Raw genomic sequence first — 8476 nt, 5'->3', positions numbered from 1 at the left:
CCCTCCCCTTCCCTCCCCTCCCCTTCCCTTCTCTTTTTTCTTTCTTTTGTACCAGGAATTGAACACAGGACCTGTGTTTGCCAAGCAAGGCACTGTGCCACTGAGCTATATCCGTGGCCCCTTAATAGGTATTTTCTAAAATATAATCCAAGTCTGCATGACTCAAGCTCTTTGTCCCACGGTCCTCACTTTGGGGAAGTGAAATTTACTTTTTTGGTTCTGGAGACTGAACCTAGTGCCTAACCACATATTGTACCACTGAACTATACCCCCAGCCTGGAGATGAACAATTCTGATGGTGAGACCACTTGAGCAAGACTAACACACAAGACATTTTTTTTAAAATTTAGAATACTGTATGACTATATTCAAAAATTTTAAACAAATTAAATAGTTGAACTTATTTGATAGGCATATAAGCATTTCTTTCTTTTCTTTTTTCTTTTTGAGACAGAGTCTCACTATGCAGCTCAGGCTGGCCTTGAACTCACTTTATAGCCCAGGCTGGCCCCAAACTTGCAGCAGTCTTCATGCATCAGCCTCCTGAGTGCTAGGATTACAGGCATGTACCACCATGTCAGGGGAATATGAGAATTTCAAAAGCATAATGAAATCCAATTATGTGGTGCATAATGCAGTCAAGAGTGGAATCTAACATAACACAAGACACTCAATAAATAAAAGCTCCCTGTAGGACTATTACATATAAACTAGGGTAAAGGAAGCACACACTAATTCTGTGGAATCTTTTTGAAATAGAGAGTCTAAAATACAATACATTTTTCAGGTAGGCACCAAGTTATCCTAAAAAATTTTCACAATGGTTGTTTTGACATTTCTTTCATCAGATACTCTACTTACATCAACAATACATGTGATATTCCAGGAAAATAAACTCCCTCAAACCAAAACACAATTCCACATTTGCTACACTTAAATATATCACTCTCACTGGAAGTGGTTGTCAATTGCATAGTCTTTGCAACTACTCCAAAGCACATATTTAAGTTTTTATAAATTGTTTGCGATGTTCATTATATTTCATTTTTACACCAAACTGTTTTCTGATGAAGACAGCATTTTGGCTGTATGCAAGAATGGAAACCTCAGAATGATCGCCATAAGCTTCTAAGACTTATGGGAGATTAAACTAGGATGGTCCACTGATATTAAGATGAAATCCACAATTTTAGAATTATGAATGTTTGGAGCAGACCAGACTAGAAGACAAACCCAAGTCACTATTGGAAGAATGAAATATAACACAGTCCAAAATGTACCCTTAAACTTCTTCTCAACCCTCAGTTTGAATAGTGAGGGTTGATCTTCAGTTCAGTCCACCCACCAGAAAATGTGGAATTTCTCGTTGTATTTATCGTACAGACTATATACATTCTAAAACATTCCTTTAGTGCTATAGCGTTGTACTTTTTGTCCTAGTAATTTGAGAGCATGCAAATTCTACAAAGTCATCAATGAGTCAGGCCACAGTCTTTCTTTGTCATAATTAGATATAACCTCTGCAATCACTGCATTGAAGTCTAAAAGATTCCAAGTATCTTTTGGTATTGGTCATTTACGATGTTCCAACAAAAATTTATTCCATTAGCCTAAGAATTTAAATCTTCCATTAAGCACTAAGTTCCAGTAGGCAATGGACATTTCTAGGTCCTAATTCTGTCATGCTGCCCATGAATTCCTGCTTGGAGAACTCATACTGTGTGGCTGCTCTCTTCCACGCAGCAACATGGGCGTACATATATCAATGTAGTATGATGCTTTTAATTCTTTTGGGAAAATACCAAGAAGGGGAATAGTGAGTCAAATCTAGTTTTAGTCTTTTGAGGAATCTCTACACTGATTTCCACAGTGGTTGCACCAGTCTACCCTTCTACCAATAGTGGAAAAGGGTTCCTTTTTCCCCACAGCCTTGCCAGCATTTCTTACTGGCTGATTTCTTGGTAACAGCCATTCTTTCTAGAGTGAGATGGAACCTCAGTGTTGTTTTAATTTGCATCTTTCAGGAAGAGAAATTTGGTTTTTTTTTTTTTTTGGTACCAGGAATTGAACTCAGGACCTTGAGCTTATGCCTCTGAGCTATATCTCCGGCCCTGCATCTTTCAAATGACCAGTGATATTGAACTTTTTTTCATATACTTATTTGGCCATAAACAAAAAATTATATAATCTTTGGGGAAAAAACAACAAAATGAGCTACAATGTCCTATACCTCAGTACACTGAAGTCATCCCTGTTCACAAAGCATTTTTTCTTTTCCTTTCTTTTCATCACTGCACAACCTGCTTCAGTACCAGCAGTCTATGGGTAGAGGCCAGGCAATGGTTCTGGGCCATGGTTTGCTCCGGCATGGGACACTATGAGAGCCCAGGGGATGGGGCTGCCACAAATCCAAATCCATACTCACTTTCTCATTTTAATAGGTGATATGGATAAATACAGTATGAATAAAATACAAACAGGGCTTTAATTTTTTCCAATATCCTTTTCTTTCCTTTTTTCAGTACTGGGAATTGAACCAAGGGCCTTAACACTGAACTACATCCTAGCGCTTCTTTGTTTTTAGTGTCTTGCTAAGTTGCCCAAGCTGGGCTCTAACTCTCAATCCTTCTGCCTCAGCCTCCCAGAGTGCTGGAATTATAAGAGTGTGCCACCATCCTCAGCTCCAAAATATAGTTTTTAATAAAGCCCATTATGCTAATTACTTTTATTTATTTTTTAATTTTTTTTTACTCTTAATTAAGTTGTATTTGACTGAAGGGAGAGAAAATGCTACATTAGAGTTAATATAAGAACTTCAGGATATGTTTTTCTATGCAGGCCAGGGAGATAGCTCAGTGGCAGAGTGCCTGTCTGTTTTTCTAAGCAGGCATGTAGTTATATTCAAAGGACCAGGGGTGTAATTCAGTGGCACAGCACTTGCCGAGCATGTACAAGGCCCTGGATTCCATCCCCAGCACTGGATGCATGCATGCGTGCAAATAAACACATGAATCTCCATTCACTAGCCTTACTTTGTAGCTCCAAGAACGGAGGTGGGAGAACATATTCTTAAGACTGCATTTTGACATGTCTGGTTAATTGAGGTTCTTTTGCCCAAGACAAGGTATAGGCACAAAACTTTACTACTTATTAGACTATAATATGATGTCTGCCTAAAAGGAGTTAGTACCTCAGCCAGTAGGACAGAAAATCATACACTATATGCACGTGCAGATTTTACTGTTGATCAGGCTAGTGTGTTATTTTTCAAGTTTTAGTTTTTCTTTCATACTATACATCTATTTCCCTTTGATGTACTCATGGGTATGTCCTTAACTAAGCTACTTTAAGTGTAAACTTTATTTTCTGATATCCTCAGCTTCATTCCGCTAGGTGAAATGCACTCCGGCAGACATTATTCCAATCTAAATAATTATCAATGAATGAGGCTTCACTACTGATTCAGGGCATTAAAAAAGGATTTTTATGCATAAGTATAAAAATATTTTATGTTTTGAAGCTTTCACTTTTGAAGTAGTCTCTTGAAAGGAATGTCAACAGAAAATTAAAGAAGTTTCAAAATTTCCCGTTAGACTATGACTTGTGGTAAAGATGAGTGGAAATGGCTTTTCATTTTACATTACTGGAAGTATGAATAATAAATTGGTAATATGGAAAAGTATGGGAATATAGGGTAGCATGGGAAAGTAAAAATGTGATCATATGGGAAAGTATACACTAATTCCAAAAAAACCCTGTTTTCCCTGATACCACTGGTATAAAGTCATATATTAATGTTATTTTCTTTCTTTCTTTCTTTTTTGGTCCCTTTGAGGCAAGGTCTCGCTATGCAGTTCAAGCTGGCTTTGAACTCACTCTGTAGCCCAGGCTGGCCTCGAACTTGCACCAATCCTCCTGCCTCAGCCTCCCAAGTGCTGGGATTACGGGCATGCACCACCACACCCAGCTTAATGTTATTTTCAAAGGCCAATTTGATTTTATGGAAATGTAACAAATATTTATCGAGCACCTACTAGATTCCTCATTATCCCTAACAAGCAATCCCAGGTGATCTTGTCTCTTCCATGGTGTATGTTTGTGGGAGAGGCTGTTTGTACTCCTGGTTAGTGTCCTTGTGAGGCGCTCTGGAGAAGTCTTATCTACTTGTGGTCAACTGGCTGGCTTTATAAGGCATTGCAGAAAGCAGACAGTGAACCACAGGTCTGCCAGAAGCATTTCTTCTTGGAAAATATTCTGAAGAGTCATCTTCTGCAAGGGCCTTGTTCTGCTTATGTGATAAAATTCTTTTTGATGTAAAAGCGGAACACAGAATTTCAACTAGTCCTGCAGAAACTGCATTTCAGTCTTCGACTTCAAACTGTCATCTAGCTGGCATTCTTTATGACTGAGGTTATCTTAAAACAAAAAAGGGAGGAAAGCTTTCCTATGCTTTGGGTGGGAGACGAATTTGCTTTGGTAGAATCTGTGGCTGAGGAACACAGAAAGAGCCTGGTTGAAGAAGACATATGTCACCACCAGCCACCAAGTTAAATTGTGGAACCAAAAGTGACAGCCACGGAAATGTAGATCATCAGCTCCACTAAGTAATTACGGGAAGAAATGTGTTCAAACCAGTCTCCAAAAGGGATCCTGTGGTTCCAGTGAATGACTATTCCTGCTTTATTTTTCCTGATGTTGCCGAGAATGACATGGCACTTATACTGGTGGACAGATGACTAGATAAACATCATCATCCCAACGATGTGGAACCACCGTGCTTGCATCAATGGATTTTTCCCTATTACATACACATTGCTGCCCTCCATGGGCACTAGGCTCAGCACAGTAAGCCGACGAGGACACAGCAGACAAGGCTGAAACAGTACTGCGCAATGTGGATCACGGCACTGGAGAAGACGCTGACGTAGAAGCACTCGAAGGTCTGCGCCAGCTGTGAAGCCACAGGAATAGGAGTACCAAGAAGGCAGACAGCGCCAGCTCACCACCTTGGGACTGTGCTGGCCCAAGAGTTCTGAGCAGACCATGAAGCCAGTTTGGAAAAGGCACTGCCAGGAACACAGATTCAGTAAGGCACCAAAGTAGGAAGCCATTCCACAGCACAGAGATGATACAGAAGTGAGAAAAGTACCTCTTGGGGATGTTGAAGGTGCAGCAGGTGGCCGGGCGTGCCAGCCCCGTCAGCTTGGTCTCGCCCTGGTGGGTGAGGTCCTGGAAGAGTATGCAGCCAGGGAGCAGGCAGTACGATGCGAGCTGCAGCAGCATGCTCAGCAGGAAGGTGGCAGCCAGTCCTAGCCACACGGGACGTGCAGCAGGCCCAGCGCCCACAGCGCTGGGCCCACCAAGGGTGCAATTGGCTGCCGCAGGCCGGGCTGGGTCTAGCTGGGCCACCACCCCCTCTGGAGCTGGGCCATCAGGAATGCATGCTAATTACTTTTTAAATTGGCAATTTGCTTTTGTTTTTTTGAGATAAGGATTTGCTATGTAGTTCAGGCTGGTCTTGAACTCACTACGTAGACCAGGCTGGATATGAACTCATAGTGATCCTCCTGCCTCAGCCTCCCAAGTGCTGGGATTACAGGCATGCATCACCATGCCTGGCTTTAAATTGGCAATTAATCTACTTTGTTTCTAGATTTTTTTTTTTTTTTTTTTTTGGTACTGAGAATTGAACTCATGACCTTGCACTTGCCAGGCAGGCACTGTGTCACTGAGCTATATCCCTGGCCCCCCTACTATGTTTTTATACAACACTGTTCTCAGTTCAGCTGGATATCTCTAAGCACAAGAAAATCCAACTCCAGCTGGCTGAAAAGCAGGAAGGACCTGTACTGACTCAGGAATAGGTGCACAGCGGTTTCTCATGGTACCACCTCCTTTGCGCCTGCTCATCTTGGCCTTCGAGTAGAGATACAGCATCATATGGGAGGAAAGTGATGTGTGGCTTCTGAATCATTCCAAGAGCAGCAAGAAAGTACTTTCCTAGCATCTTAAAGCAAACCCTCATGGCCCAAAACAGGTCCCACATCCACACCTGAATGAGTGATCCACAGAGGATCATTCCTGGGCTTCTAGTCAGCTTCTCTGACACACACTTAGTATGTGTGGGATGGGGGTTCTGTTTGGAAAAGGTTGTGGGACTGGCAGCCCAAGACCTGGAGTTGACCCCTGAGCTCTGAGCTCTGAGCATGTGCATGTTCCAGTGTGGGCACTGTGCGAGTATGTGGGGTGACTAGAAACGCCCTTCACAGGAATGTGAACATGGCCTGACTCCACCAATATATGAAGAAAAGCAACCATTTCAGGGGGAAAAATGTTTATACTTAGTTACAAATCTGAATCTAATAGTTACAGACTCAGTGATCTAAACAGTATGTGACATAAATAAAAAAGGACAAATAAAACAGATAATGCTAATGCCTGGCTTTTTCTTTCCTGGGGTTTTTGTTTTTGTTTTTTTGAGACAGGGTCTCGCCATGTAGTTCAGGCTGGTCTTGAACACACTCTGTAGCCCAGCCTGGCCTGAAACTTACGGGGATCCTACTGCTTTAGCCTCCCAAGTGCTGGGATTACAGGTGTGCACCACCACACACACCTAGCCCTCCTCTAGGGTCCTGAGAGTGGGAATTCCCTGCACTGTCCTTTCTGGCCTCCAATACACACAGACGAGGCTAATAACCAATCTTATGGAGTCAGTGGTCCAGCACAGCTTCCACAGCAAACAATGAAGTGTTCTCTTTGAAGTATTGTTGCCCAATGGACTCGGTGGCTCTACGCACTCCAACGCTGAAATGCTCCACAGAGGGGCTTCCAATCTGGAGTTCTGCCCACCTACACTAAGCAGGAAGAAGTGATGTCTGTGATCTGTTGGTCCTTCAGTAGCCCAGCTGTAATCCTAGCTGCTCTGGTACTGAACCAAGTGCTGCAAACAGCAGTCCAAATGCCTACTGTTCCAGCCGCATTCTGGTTGGGATGCACTCAGCTTGTGAAGATTCTCTGGAGCCCAAGGGATCACTAGATTCTGCAGTTTCAGCATCTGTGTGGCCTGCCGCCTGGGGTCCCAGGGGTCCTGGAGCTGAACAAATGTTTGGCGGACACAGAACTCCTGCTTTTGCAGCCAACGCCCAGAAGTGACTTCTGAGAACAGGTAGGAGGCCACACTCCTGGACTTCATCAGAGTTGTTATACCAACAGTGCTGCCAGGTTAATAGGTTGGGGCTTAGACCTGCTGTTCCAAATGCAATTCATGTACTTAACACTGAACATGAAGCAATAACTCTCTGGGAGAGGCAGGGTAGAAGTACTGAGGGACCTAGGGGTCAGAGAGGTCAGAATGAAATCAGCCATGGTGTCTTGATTTCCACTGGGCATGAGGACTGCCAAGGTCAGCCCCACCCTAGGAGAGGAGCTGCAGGAATAAGAGGGATCTGAGTGGCAATGATGGCTTTGACAATAAAGTTTCCATTATCTCCAAAGACATGACTGAGAAAACCATAAAATGTAGGAAAAAAATTATCATTAAGAATAGGCATAGGCAGCTCCACACGGCTGTGTGGCTGAATGGCCCGTGGTATCTCTGCTAGCCAGGAGGAGCTGGCTGCAGAAGCCAGGTGACTTGCCCTCTTTTGACCAGAATCCCACCTCCTGGGCCCGTGTGGGAGGAGCGGAGCCTTCAAGGGGAGCAGCAACCCCACCGAATCCGGTCTGTTTCCCTGGGGGCGGCAGCTTCTTCCATGGGACAGTATGTTCAAGAGAATGGCCAAATTTGGGCCTGACTCCAGCGGCAGAGTAAAGGGGGTTACTATCGTTAAACCAATAGTTTATGGTAATGTTGCTTGATATTTTGGGAAGAAAAGGGAAGATGGGCACACCCATCAGTGGACAGTATATGTAAAATCATATAGAAATGAGGATATGTCAGCATATGTGAAAAAAATCCAATTTAAATTACACAAAAGTTATGGAAATCCTTTAAGAGTTGTTACTAAACCGTCATACGAAATTACTGAAACAGGATGGGGTGAATTCGAAATAATCATAATATTTTTCATTGACCCTAATGAAAGACCTGTAACCCTATATCATTTGTTAAAGCTATTCCAATCAGATATCAATGCAATGTTGGGCAAAAAAACAGTTTCAGAGTTCTATGATGAAATGATATTTCAAGACCCAACAGCAATGATGGAACAATTATTAACAACGTCTTCTCAGCTAACATTAGGGGCCTATAAGCATGAAACAGAATTTGCAGAACTTGAAGTGAAAACCAGAGAAAAATTAGAAGCTGCCAAGAAAAAAACAAGCTTTGAAATTGCAGAGCTTAAGGAGAGGTTAAAAGCAAGTCGTGAAACTATAAATTCTTTTAAAAAATGAAATCAGCAGAAGCCAGACTTTTACTTTCTCTCAGACTGTTGCCCCCAGAGTGATGGCACCTGACCATGTTTAGCTTCAACAG

The 8476-nt window shown here is 42.6% G+C and overlaps 1 protein-coding gene and 2 pseudogenes across 1 annotated transcript in view; 1 reads left to right on the top strand and 2 right to left on the bottom strand.

The window, feature by feature from the left end:
• Positions 1–8476, bottom strand: part of Daglb (diacylglycerol lipase, beta) — a 41487-nt gene that overhangs the window by 21587 nt on the left and 11424 nt on the right. The window lies entirely within an intron of this gene.
• LOC106149990 lies at positions 6558–7498 on the bottom strand (annotated as a pseudogene).
• The window catches only part of LOC102021213, a 7388-nt pseudogene continuing 6510 nt past the window's right edge, over positions 7599–8476 (top strand).

This window comes from Chinchilla lanigera, unplaced genomic scaffold (assembly GCF_000276665.1).
Source record: "Chinchilla lanigera isolate Chin_1 unplaced genomic scaffold, ChiLan1.0 scaffold00059, whole genome shotgun sequence".
Taxonomy (NCBI): Eukaryota; Metazoa; Chordata; class Mammalia; order Rodentia; family Chinchillidae; genus Chinchilla; species Chinchilla lanigera.
Note: the sequence above shows the minus strand (reverse complement) of the source record. Positions and strands in the feature narration are given on the sequence as shown.